Raw genomic sequence first — 14,419 nt, forward strand, 5'->3', positions numbered from 1 at the left:
AGAGAATCCTGAAGAATCAACTTAAAAAACCTAATTGAAACAATTTAAATTAAGGAATGGCTATATAACCATCATGCATGATTGTAATGGTCTATTTATGATCTGAAAAGAAGGATGAATATGGTGAATTCAAAAAAGTGTAGGAACATCTACATGAATTGATGCAGAGTGTAAAGTTAGAAGATTCAATAAAATCATTCATAATGTCTAAAACAACATAAATGTGGAAAGTAAATATAATCAAGTGAATGTTGCAAAATTACAAAGAACAATAATGACTCAGAAGAAGAAATATGAGAAAACACAATGTCACCTCTATGCCTCTGAAGAGCTAGGAGGTCCAGGAGTTGTGAACTGTTGACAATTTTAGATTTTTTTTATATTAATCAGGTATGCTGATTTTTATTTTCTTTTTTTGCATTTCCCCCTTTTCTATGGTTTATAGAAAGGATGTCTGTAAAAGAAAGAAAAGAGTACTGGGGAAAATATGGTGATGAAACTTTTAACACAATATTGCAAAGTTTAAAAACAAAGAATTCCAAGACTTTGCTAGACTGCCAACAAAAACCATGATACAAAAGACTTCTTATTCTAGTTCATTTATCTATCTCATTTTGCCTATAGAGAAACTGAAACCTAAAGACCCAGGGACAGACAGAATAGGACTTGTCTAAGTGATTACACACACTCACACACACACACATATGCAAACAGATTCATATATGTATGTGTGCATATGTATACACGCACTCATATGTATATACATATATATACATACATATGTGTAAGGTTCTAAGACAGCTCCAAAAGACTCGCGATGGAAAAAGCTGTCTACATGCAGAGAAAGAATTATGCAGTTTGAATGCAGATTGAGCCAAATTATTTGCTCTTTTTTTTTCTTTTTTGGTTTTGTTTCTTCTTTCTCATGGCTCATTCCGTTCCTTATAATTCTTATTTACAATTTGACTATTGTGAAATAAGTTTAATATGAAGATACATTTAGAACCTATATCGGATTACATGCCTTCTTTAGGGGTGAGAGGGGAGGAGAGGGAGGAGGAGAAAATTTGGAACTCAAAAACTTATGGAACTGAATGTTGTAAATTATTATTTTTAAGTTAAACAAGAATCTTTAAACAGGATTTATTTTATTATATGATATCAATTTCTTTTCCCTGTATAAATTGTAATTAATGCATATTTTTTTCTGTGCCTGATCATTCAAGGCTCACTAAACAGACACAAGTCATATTTAATGCATTTAAAATGCCCGATTATTAGGTTTTATGAGTATTGATCTGAGTATACTATTCATTTTCAAAGTAGAATTTTTCAAATGCTTTCTACATCATTTATTTTTTAATTATGATTTATAACTATGCAGTGAGACTGCAGTATGAACTGCCTTAATTATTTGTGCAAAAATATATAGGTGACATGAGAGCTGGAATATTATTTTACTTTATCATTAAAAAAATAAACAAGATTTGACATGCATGGTCAGTAGCCAGAGAGTAATAACTTCAGTGTAACAAAAGTCAGTTGATAAGTTCATGAAAACAAAGACTAAACATTATTTAGGATGATTAAACATTTTACAGTTGAAAATAGAATTTTTTTAAAAAAGTACAATTTCCCCCATTTCTTATGAATAGTATTACAAACATTACTTGTTTTCTAAAAGAGCCTCTGATAATTTCTAAAGTGTTTCAAACACATTGGTTTAAAAGCTTTTTGAATGTAAGCATTTGTAATGTATGTTTTGTTTTGGTTTGGTTTTGGGGGAGGGGATTTCCACTGCCTTCTATATTGTAAGTATTTTGATAAATGTTTTTTGATATTGAAATGATCCCTCCAGTTTTAGTATAAAGGGGGGGGGGGGGGGGGGGGGTTCTCCGCATTTTGGTCTTAAAATCACCCTTTTTCTTATTCATAATAGAGAATCTCTCTCTCTCTCTCTCTTCTCTCGTCCTCTCTCCCTCTCTCTCTCTCTCCTTCTCTCTATCTCTCTCTCCTCTCTCGCTCTCTTGCCGTCTCTCCTTCTCGTCTCTTCCACCTATGTTACCCTGTATACCCTGGTATTTTGTATTAGACTAACACAGATATCATGAAAGCAGAGAGTCTTTAATGAAAAAAAGAAATTTAAATATACTTATTTTAGGACTACTGCGCACGTCCTCTGTTTCCTTCTCTTCTATATCTTTGGCACAGTCATTAGTTTAAACTCTAGCTCAGATCACTTGCACACACACAAAATGATGTTCTGAACAATACACCATCTTTTGGTTGCTCTGAATTTCTTGTCAACTTGAGGAGGTAGATTTTCAGGGTTTTTTCGTTCTGCTTTTCATCACATGCCTAAAGGTAAGTGTATGAAGGCTCAGGTTGAAGAATGAGCTTATGGATAAATGCCTGTTACTAGAGCTAAAGTTCATAATTTTGGAAAGTATTAATCACCACCAAGTGGTTGGCAGTTGAAAGCACAGGTTTTATTTAGCAGAATGTGGTGCACTCTTGCCAATGTCTTAGTGGAGTAAATGGAATTGCTTTGATTTAAGCAATTGGAAAAGAAATCCTTAATCAGATTTCATTGTATTTCCTATATTGCTTTAAAAATACATTCAGTTTAATAAATACATTTAGAGCAGATATTTTAAGAAGAAAGGGGAATGCTTCCATTGCACTATCTGATATGCTGCTTTTTTTTCCCTCTTACTATGTACTTGCTGAAGAGGATAAATTTCACTCATTATAGTTTTGTGTACATGCAGAGAGGGTTTAAGAATCTTCCACAGAAGTGAGCATGTAGAAGTGTTTACTTAAAAAGCTATTTAAAGGAAAAAAGTTAGAAAAAAGTAATAGACATGTTCTGATAATGCTAAAGCTTTTTTGAAGAAAAATAACCTTATTTATATCATGCTTTAAGGACAGAAGAAATAGCAGTATTTCTCTTTTTATATGCTTTAAATTTAAATATTTGTGATGATTGATATTTTTGTACAGATGGAAAGAAGTAGTTTGGGAAGGTCTTTTTAATTCATTTCAGGGGGTCTGATTATCAGTGGTATTTTAATATGATGAAGAAAACATACAGTTCTGATTAATGTGAGATGAGTCACAGATCTGTCTGCTTAGCAGAGTAAGAGAGAGAAACTGGTTGGGGGAATTAGGCACCTTACAGCCCTCTGTTTTTGAATTGTTTTCCATAGTCCCTGAAGACATCATGATCTTTTAAACCCATATCTTACCTTACCTCAAAGAAATACTTATTTTGATATGATAAGTATTGATATGCCTCCTCTTTCCTACATTCTGATAAAAATTTAGGCTAAACAGAATAAGGAGAAAAACTCCTGGCAATCATTTACAAAATGTATTTATTCCTGCTGGTGTTTTCTATCTCATCCAAAAAAATTGATGTGACTACCAAGCTTTATGAGAATAAAAACAAATAACTAAGGCTCTCATCCAAGCTACCAGGCAGAAGAAATGGTGTGTCCCCCTTGCTGTTGTTTTATTTGTGCTGCCAGTGATGGAAAAGAATCTGTCTGAGATGGGCAAAATAACTAATGAGGATGCTTTGTCTTCAGACAACATTTTATATTCTCTGCTTCATGCGTTAACTCTTTTCATTAGCTCTATGCAGAAATTAATAATTTACTGGACAGAAGTATAAAACAATCAGCTCTTCAGATGAGAAAATGATGCACCAACTGATTAATTGAAATTCTGATGGCACATAATCAATTTGTAGAAATTCAAAAGAGGATTGTAACTAACTAAATATATTTAAAATTATTTTCTTTATTTTATTGTGCTTTTATTTAGTTTTCCTAACTATATTATTTATTATTAAATATCATGATAGATTTTATGATATAGCCATAATTAAATTTCATAAGCAGCTTAAAAATTTAATCCTCACATATTTAAATATATAATATATTTAGAATTGTTGATGTCAAAACAATATAGCTGTCCTCTAGAAAAGTAAAGATTTTTTTTGGAGGAAGAGAAAGAAAAAAATCTTTACACATGAATCAGAGACCAGTACAACACATCATTAAATGCCTACTTGGATATATTCAAGTAACAAGATGTAAGGTGTATACAAACAGTGCAAAAGTCAGTTAATCAAGAAGGGTAAGGTCTGGGTTTGCTCAACAATGCTAGGAATGTTTATCAAGAAGAACAGCCTTGAAATTCCAAGTTTTTGATAGGAGAGGGGACTGCATATGAAAGGAAATGCACGGTCAAAAGTAAGAAGAGGGGAGTACTGGTGATGGTAGAAAAGAAGGAAGACATAGTTCTGACAGATGCATTTTTTGTTCTGAGATAACATTAGATTGTGAAGTTGTCAGCTTGCATGTATAAATGAACAATCTGGATTTGATTCAGTAACAAGAATAAGGATGAGATTGTAAAAAATTCCTGCAATAGTTCAAAACTCATGAATTAATCTCCATGGACATCAATTCCACCAACAATGCAAATTGTAGCCCTGGAAGGGCTTGGCAAACATTTTTAATTACTTTAATGATGTTATAGGATAGGTTCAGTAGGAAAATGATCTTGGACCCAGAAAAATCTGGGTTCAAATCTCACCTTTGACCTATGGAATTAGACAATTTCCTTTACTTCTCCTTATTTCAGTTTCTGCATCATTAAAATGGGAGTTATAATAGAGACTGAAACAGTTATAAGGGAAGTGTCTCATAATATATATGTATATATGTATGTATATATTTATATATTACAATATCAAAGTGAGCTATTATTATCATTATTACTACCACTATTACCACTTCTAATACAAGTACCACTACCATCATCACCACTAATGCTGCTGCTGCTACTGCTGCTGCTACTACTACTACTACTACCACCACTAATTGAATGTAAATTATATATGTCTATGTCTACATCTATGTCTGTCTATGTCTATGTCTATGTCTATGTCTATGTCTATGTCTATGTCTATGCTCTATCTATATCTATGCACTTTGTGGCAAAGTATGTATTGATGAGTCTTCTCCTACATAGGCTAGTTGGTTCTCAGATGTTAGGCCTATAAAGAAAATCATTCTTAAGCACTTAGTATGTGTAAAACATTGTTCTGTCCCTTTAGAGAACAATTTCTGTGCCACAATGAGAAGGCTAAGGAGTCTTTCAGATTACCTAGAATAATTATCATGTCAACCTGCATATAAGGTTTTATATGTTAGAGTATTTTCATATTAATTCTCATTTGACCACTACAAATCACAATGAGACAGATTATGACAATAGCTATGTTAAAGAGTAAAAGAAAACAATAGCAACTTCATCTCAGAAAAAATAAATGATTTGTCCTAGGTCACTTAGTTATTCCAAAATTTTGATTCACAGCTCATTTTTTAGCATAAAGAAACTGTCTTTCTTTAGGAAATAATAGCAAGGTACTTTATGCAACTTAATAACTGAATTTAAGCCATTTTTCCATCTGTTCTTTCACTCATTCATTTAACACATTTAACACTGACTTACTGACTATTAATTTTAAAGCAGTTTGAATTCAAATTTAAGTAATATTAGATACTGTCCATGGCACTGTCATATGGAATAGAATCAGGAAAATTATGTTTTGTTTTAATGGAAGTGCCATTAAATACAATGCAATGCATAAGTATTATGGTAAGCACTAAGTATATAAGTAGAAAAGTGAGAAAATTCTTGATTTCAAGAAACTCAAATTGCTATAGGGGAGAAGAGACCCTCTCTCTCTCTCTCTCTGTGTGTGTGTGTGTGTGTGTGTGTGTGTGTCTCTGTCTCTGTCTCTCTCTCTCTCTCTCCCTCTCTCTCTCTCTCTCTCTCTCTCTGTCTCTATCTCTCTCTGTCTCTCTCTCTCCCTCTCTGTCTCTCTCTCTTTATGTGCATGTATGTGTGTGTGTTTGTGTGTTTGTGTGTGTGTAGTTTCACCTGAAATTCAGAAGGAAACTTCCCAAAAACCTTTGAGTACAGATTGCCTGGCATTTTGAGACTCTTCTATGAAAAGATTAAGTAGATGTGCATTAAGCTCCCCTATTAAAATAGAACAGTGAATTAAATATTTAAAAGCTGCATTAAGATAATGTTAACAGTCTTGTGAATCCCACTAACAGGAAAATTCAAAGACTGTCATTCTCTCTTTAAGTTAGCCCAGCATGTCTATGCATTGCAATATATATGTAGATACACACACATACACAATAATGGATGGGGTCTTTCAATTTTCTATGCTTTGTATTAGAAAACAACAATCATATTTATTGAGGTTAAATTACCCTCACTTGAACATCTGACTGAGAAGTGTTCCTGAAACTAAGGCATATGGCTTAGTACTTGAAGAAGGCAATTGAACAAAGGAACATTGACAGATAAAGGTCTTCATTCCATTGTGTAGGACCTCTGAGCATCATTAGATCATAGATATAAAACTAGAAGAAACTTTGGAAATCATTGAGTCTTCATTACTGATTTAATAAGGAAAAATAACTGAACAATAAACTATAAACAAGGCACAGTGATGGTCAGTGACTTGCCCAAGGTCACACTGTTGAGATCTGAAACTTTAATAATTAACATATCTAAATTACAAGTACAATGCTAGTGAACACTGTCAATGATTTTGAAGCAAATTTCTACTTCTAAACATTCAATACTTAATACTCAATAAATAAGTGTGATATTTGGGAAACATTGTCAAACACTGAATATTTAGGAAGAATCTTGATGTACTGAGTATCTTGAAACAAAAACTCTAGCTTCATTAAAATCTTGGTTGTATTACATATTAGCAGGGTAACCTAATTCAAAACCAGCCAGAGCTTTACTTGCTAATCCACAACTTCATAGGGAATGGCATAACTATGTTTTTACTTTGTACTTCTTAGTAATATTTTGGAACACTTGTCAGATAATATTTATTAAATAGTTTATAAAAGTAAGATATTCTCTCTCTCTCTCTCTCTCTCTCTCTCTCTCTCTCTCTCTCTCTCTCTCTATATATATATATATATATATATATATATATATATATATATATATATATATATATGTAGAAATAGAGATAGAAATAGATATAGATAGATACAGGTATAGAGATGGATAGATAGATATAGATATAGATAGATATATACACACATACATGTATATCTATGTATGTATGTGTGTTGGTATGTATAGTGTATTTATGTATTTCACCTCCATTTTCATTATCATTTGCTTGTTGGTTAGGTGTTTGCCACTTGTTTGTCTGTTCTTAAATACCATCATCCTGAGCACCTTATCCCCTTTCTCATGATTCAGTCATGTAACATGTAGGATATGAAAAATTTCAGTGCCTTAATATTTTATTGTTGAAACAGTAAAAAAAAACATACGTCTCTTGTGTAACTTGTGACATTATGAAATGTTTGTTTTATTATTGAGGCTTAGAAATATTCTATTAGAACTATCCTAAGTGAAGCAAAATTTCTTGCTCTTAAAAGACACAAGCTTATGTTTAACTTTTTAAGCAAATAAGTTCAAAGGAAACCTGAGTCAGATTTTCAATCCAACGTGCTTCTAAATTCCCACCTTAATATGATCCTGGTTATTGTAATATGCATTCAAAGTTTGCATTTCTATAGTTATGTCTTAATTTTAATGAAAATAATTTCTTTACTTCATTTAAGTAGGTAGAATTAACTTTGTCTCATGAACTAGAAATGCCAAACTATTAGTGACATCCCCAGGGTTTTGTTTCTTGCTAGAAAAATTCAGTGATTTAGTCATAGTTAGATATTGTCCAAGATCATAATGGATGAATGTAAGAATGAAACTCCACCTGTTCTTGCCACGGGGCTCCTAACATGCTACAAAAGTTCCTAAGTAAAGGGCAAATAAAAATATTCTCTGACTTCTTCATAGTATCTAGGCTATGTGGTTTTGGGGAAGGAGGATAAGAGATATGAATTTTGTAGAATTTTGTAGCCTATATTCTTGACTGGAAAGAAAATGAACAGTTCTTGAATTATCAGCCTTCTTTGAGTCCTGTATTGTTCAAGTCTCCTCCAAGTCAGCTCCTTATGCATTGTGCATGTGTGAGATATTTCAGCCTGCATGATAAATACATACCTCACAATATTTCATTGTTTGTTCCTACAATATTTCCCTCTGATTTCTTTGTCATAAACCTGAGCAGAAAATCTTATTCTCCAATTGACCTTCAATGAGCCATATTTGAAAATAAATAGCTTGTACCAATGCAGTCCTTATATAGAGATGCAAATATATTTTCTGTTCACTTTAAATGCTATAATTTTATCCCCATTTTACTAATTCAATGTTTTGAAACATAATAAACTTCAGAGAAGCTTATTACATAATGGACTTGGATTAGATATTTATTTTAACATTGTACTTTGTGAAAAGTATCTGTTCTTTGAACTTAATGCTGACACAACTATCTGCATGAATGTCTTAAAAGAAAATCTCAATCTTCTGGACAAAAATAGCTTTTTCTTTTAGTAATTGTATCCTGAGTCTCTCAGTTTTGTGTTTTTACCTGAGGATATTTTAATATCTAATGGTTCTGCTTTTATTACTCGTTGGTAATGAAAGTGAAAATAGCAGCATGTTCCTTTATAGAATAACCATCACTTAAGAGTTTTGTTTCCGAGATTCACAAAACATTCTGTTTTACCATTCAGAAAAACTCAATATTTCATTAGAATATGGAGTTTACTTGACATTGACTATTTATCATACCTTTTTATATTTAGGAACTTTCTAATGAAGCACTTAAATTAAGTGGAAATATTTCATTTTCTAACTTCTCAGTATGTGAACTTAAGATTTAGATCTAATTAAGCTGTTTTGATCAGCTCCCATAGGCTGATAATTCTTAAATTCATCTGTCCCGATCCAGACACACCACTGACCTCCATTTTCTTATCTCCATCTGTCTTTCAGACCGGATGTCCACTAGTGATCTTAAAATCAACATGAACAAAATGGAATTCATTTATCTCTCCCCCCAAGTCCTCCCAGACTGATTCCTACCTCCCTATTTACTGGAAAAGGTAACACCACCTTCCTAGTCTCTACTACTCACAATCTAGGAATCTTCCTTAATGCCTCACTATCTCTCATACATCATCTCTAATCAGTTGCCAAGGCCTATAGATTGTAACATCTTTGCAATCAACCTTTGTAACATTTCCCAAATATATCCCTTTCTCTCCTCTGTTATTGATTCTGGTTCAGGTTCTCATCAGCTAACTTCTGGACTGTTGCAATAACCTGCTAGTGAGGTTTCCTGCCTCAAGACTCTCCACATTTCAATCCACTCTCTCTTCATCTACTAAAGTGATTTTTAAAACACACCCTGGAATATGTTGGCCCTGTTCAATAACAATGAGTGGCTCCCTATCATCATCAGGATCAAATCAAAATCCTCTTTGGTATTCAAAACCCTCTATAGCCAAGCCCATGTGTAAGTTTTGAGTCTCATACCTTATTCCCTACCAACTTCCCTTACATACAATAACAAAAGCTTCCCTTCTGTTCCATGAAGAAGAAACTCAATCTCTTGGCTCACAGCATTTTTTTTCTGTCTGTCTCCCATGCCTGGAATGCTCTTCCTTCTGTTTCCTATGTTCCTTCAAAGTCCCTGCTAAAATCTTACCTTTTTACTAGAAGGCTTCCCTAAATACTGTTAGTTCTAGTGCCTACTTTTTTGCTAATCATATCCTATTTTACCCTGCAGATAACTTATTTGTGTATAGTTGTTAGTTTTTTTGCCTGCTCCATGAGCTCCTTGAGACCAGGGGATGTATTTTGGTTTTCTGTATCTCCAGCCCTTAGCACAGTGCTTGGCACATAGTGTTCATGTGATAAATGTTTATTTATTGGTTTAACAAGTTGATAGATAAGCTTGCCTTCCTATTCTATTTATGAATTTAATATTAAAATAAAATTAAAAGTTGGATTTTCCTTTCTGAATCTTCTACACTGCTTCTTTCATAAATACAATTATTTTATGAAATATTTTAAAACTTATGTGTACAAATTTATCTTTGTTTTCTTGTTAAATTGTATCCCTTTTCTTTGTCTAAGACCACTGTTTAAGGTCTTTTCCATGTCAAGAGTGAAAAACATGACCCAAATCATTCATAACCCAAAGTCAAAATGTTATGTTCTCTTTGTTATTAATAGACAAGAATCTTTTCTGGTTTGTTTAGAAAATTTTAGTTTTCTTTTCTAATCTGAATTATGTCCATTGGTTATTCTTTCAGTTTCATCCTTCCATGCACATTCACCACTCTGCACTGATGAATTATACTTATTTAAATTCAATTTAGGCCTGTGAATTTGGTTCACATATAATCTGAGATTAGTGCTGCACCTACTACCCTAGTTACCGTTATCTTTGCTTAGTGTAAAACCATTTTAGTCCTCAATTATCTTTCTTCCATATGTAATCAATAGATAAAAGTTGACTTAATTTAAAACAATTATTTAGTTGGGAGGTACATAAGAAAAATAATGTAGTAATATGCAGATAATACATAATTTGGATTGAGGTGACCAGAGTTCAAATTTGGTCCCTTCTATTTACTACCTACTTGATTTGAGGAAAATCATTTAATATGCCTGTCTCTGAGTTCTCCATGTGTGGAAGTGAGAGGGCCCTTATCATCTATAAAGCTATGATCCTAGGAGGGGGCTCTAGTATACAGAATTAGTAGACCTTGTCAAGGTAAGAAAGTAGGACAGATAAATCAGAGCAAGAGGCCCTAGTTCCCTTATAATTTTCAATTGGGAAACTGGTGGGTTTTTCTAAAGTCTATTAAAATTGCTAATATTTTAGTATAATATTTTGTTATTTGAATCTAACAAAAAAGAGAAAAAAGTCAGTCATAACCTTAATTCTGAATTTACTAGCCCCTAATGAATTGTTATCATTCTCTAAATGTTTTAATAAAGCTTTTCATAGTCAATATTTTAAAGCTGAAAAAAATTAAAATTGAGTTTTCTGTCATTCTGGTTTCTCAGGTTTTGTTTTCCTCCCTGCCCTTAATACTGCTTATAAATGACATAAAATAAAACCATTATTCCAAATGGTGTTTGAGATATTTTTATCCCACAGGAAAACATTGAAATATTGTATTTCCTTAAGAGTTATATAAAATAATCAAATTATTCGATTTACTAATACATTAATTAAGATCATTTTATGAACTTTTCTTGATTCTGTAGTTATTCTATAATTTAAGGTACAAAACACTTCATTTCTATTTTTTTCTTTATTCTTTGGCTCAAGTGTTTAATTGAAAGCAGAAATATTAAACCATAAATTATGAAAACTTTATTAAATACAAAAGCTAGTTAGACATTTAAATGTTTAAATCTAGCTCATTTGGCATCTGCAATGTCATTTTATTTGTGACATGAGGCAGGCCTGCTCAGAATTTCATATTACTAAACAGTGAAGAATGTGAGAGTCCTAATTCAAAGCATCAATCACCAGGAATGAACATAACCTAATGTCAGTGCTGAATCAGGCCATCAATTTATTGCTTTGTAAAAGCAATCAGCAAGCTATCAAGCAATAAAGTGTATGAGATAAGTGCTTCTTTTGAGACAGCCCTGCCATTGTCAATGATATACTGATGGAGAATAGCAACTATTTTCCAGCATGGTATGCCTATTACTTGTTAAAAGCCCTGTACTGTGCAACAGATGTGAAATATGTTTCTTATTATTATGGACCAATCTCGTTTGCTTAATAGCTATGTGTGCCACTTAGACTTGCTGTCTTATTTAATGACATTATATTTGCACTTTTATGTTTTCTATGTGTTCTTATTCAGTAAAGTACTGCTACAAACTGTTTTTCATTCAATTTTCTTAAAGAAAGGAAGCCAACTGGGCCTGATTGTTAGTAACATCTGATTACAAAAAGATGAGGATGTCTGTACCAAACTGTGGAGTCATTAAAATCTGTCATCTAAGAGGGCAAATATTATGTAATATGTTAAGAAGGTATGATTGGCCATTTCAAAGGAATCTAATATGTAGTAGACCTAATTTTTTTTCTACCCAGATCTGTTTATTATTGATAAAAAGGAAGTTATGGAAGAACACAGTAGAGTAACACATCTATTCACCCAATCTGCACATATATGAGATGGATTAGATTTGATGGCATAGTGAACCTTCTAACCCTTATCTGAACCTTTCAGAGGGTCTAAAGCTATCAATGTTTTCATATCATTTTGTCTAGGAAAGCAGAAATAGCTTTAGGGAATGATAAGATGCCAACAGTATACTATAATATAAAGCTTTGACTTTCCCCATAGGACAAATAATATTTTTTGAGGAATTGAAAGATATTTTCACCTCCAGGTATAAATAATGTTGTCCTAAACCTTTAAAAAGCCAGATATAGTTAATATTATTTCCTTTTTTTAACCAAAATCACAAATAATATCTTTAATATTTTTAAAGCTTTGCTTACCATTTTAAAGTTTTATTTGTAAAGGAATGTATTTTAATAACATATTTGACAAAAAGTAGATACTTTCATTTCATACAACCCACCCAGCATATTCAAGAAGAAGTGATCTTATTTTCAAGGACATGATTTCAAATTTGTACATTGTACATTGTGTTGGTAATTGTTCTTTTAATAAGACTCAATTTCCATATATATATATATATATATATATATATATATATACATATACATATATATGTATGTATATGTGTATCTCGAGTAGAGAATTATCAACTTTTTTCTGGATATTAAATTTTAATATGACATAATTCACATTAGCCTTTTTTTGGCAGCTACATGACAATGCTGGTTCAGTTGAAGTTTGCAGCCAAGTAAAGCCCCAGAGACTTTTACAGAAAGTCTTTTAACCATCACCATAACATATATTTCTGCAGTTGATTTAAAAATATATACATATACCCATTCATCCTTCTTAAATTTCATCTTGTTAGATTGTGGTCCCTCAATTCTACTTGCCAAGACCTTAATTTTATCTTCTCTATTATCTATCCATCCCAACTTTGTGTCAACAGAAATTTGTAGTTGTTGTGGCTTTATCCAAGTCATTGATTAAAATTTTTCTACAAGATAAGAAAAGAGCCTTGAGTTAAATCATTACAGATATGAGTCCAAGTTGACATTGAATTGCCAATCAATGTTTGTTTTAATTCAACATATATTGATTCAGTTCCTACTCTATTTTTTTTCTCTTTTTATATCTTATCCAATGTTGAAACAAATGAGTCTTTTTCAACTGCTAACATACATAAGGGGGGCAGCAAGGTGGCCTAGTGGATGGAGCTCTAGACTTGGAATCAGGAAGGCTCATCTTCATGAGTTCACATCTAGCCTCCAAACCTGGCTGTGTGACCCTGGGGAACCGCTCTGTTTGCCTCAGTTCCCTAATCTGTAAAATGAGCTGGAGAAGTGAATGGCAAACTACTCCACTGTCTTTGGCACAAAAACCCCAAATGGGGTTGGGTCATGAAGAGTCATATATGACTGACTCACCCAAACAACAACAACATACTTGAGTTGTCTGAACTTCTTTCCCTTCCATCTCAAAAGATTCTCCTAATCTTCTACCTCAAAGAAAGAAAGGCTGCCAGATTTTCCCCCATCAATTTTGTCCTCTACATTAAGCATCTTCTGTGTTTCTCCCTTTCTGTGGTACCCTTCCTATATGCCTACTCTCTGTATATGAGAGTAGGGAATAGGAATGATGGCCATCTAATGGAGGACACTGAAAAGAAGTGATAAGGTGTGGGAAAAGGAAGCAAGAAAGATTAATATCACAAAATCACTTAGCCTCACTTTGCTTATTTGTAACATTAGGGTTACATTGTCGGTAGTATCTATGTCACAGAATTTTCATTATTCTGCATGTATATATATATATATATATATATATATATATATATATATATATATATATATATATATATATATATATATATATGTGTGTGTGTGTGTGTGTGTGTGTCTATATTGTATGTGTATTTCAATTGATAGATATTTAGATTATATATATATATATATATATATATATATTCAATTAAATAAACATTTATGAAACACCTATTACATACCAAGAATTGGATACATGCATAAATATATATGTACATACATAAACATACATATATGTGTGTAAAACACTTTTAATAACTTAAGTATTTTATAAACATGCTATATTTTCCAGTCAGAATCTCTGCACTGACGTAGACTACAATCCTATGAGTTTATATTCTTGAAAATACTTAATTTCCACCATATTTTATATTTACCAAAAATAATCCTTTGCCCACTACATGAAAATGGTTGTTCCTGGATTTGTGTTTGTTTACATTCGAATTATGC

This window comes from Trichosurus vulpecula, chromosome 1 (genome assembly GCF_011100635.1).
Source record: "Trichosurus vulpecula isolate mTriVul1 chromosome 1, mTriVul1.pri, whole genome shotgun sequence".
In the NCBI taxonomy this organism is placed as follows: Eukaryota; Metazoa; Chordata; class Mammalia; order Diprotodontia; family Phalangeridae; genus Trichosurus; species Trichosurus vulpecula.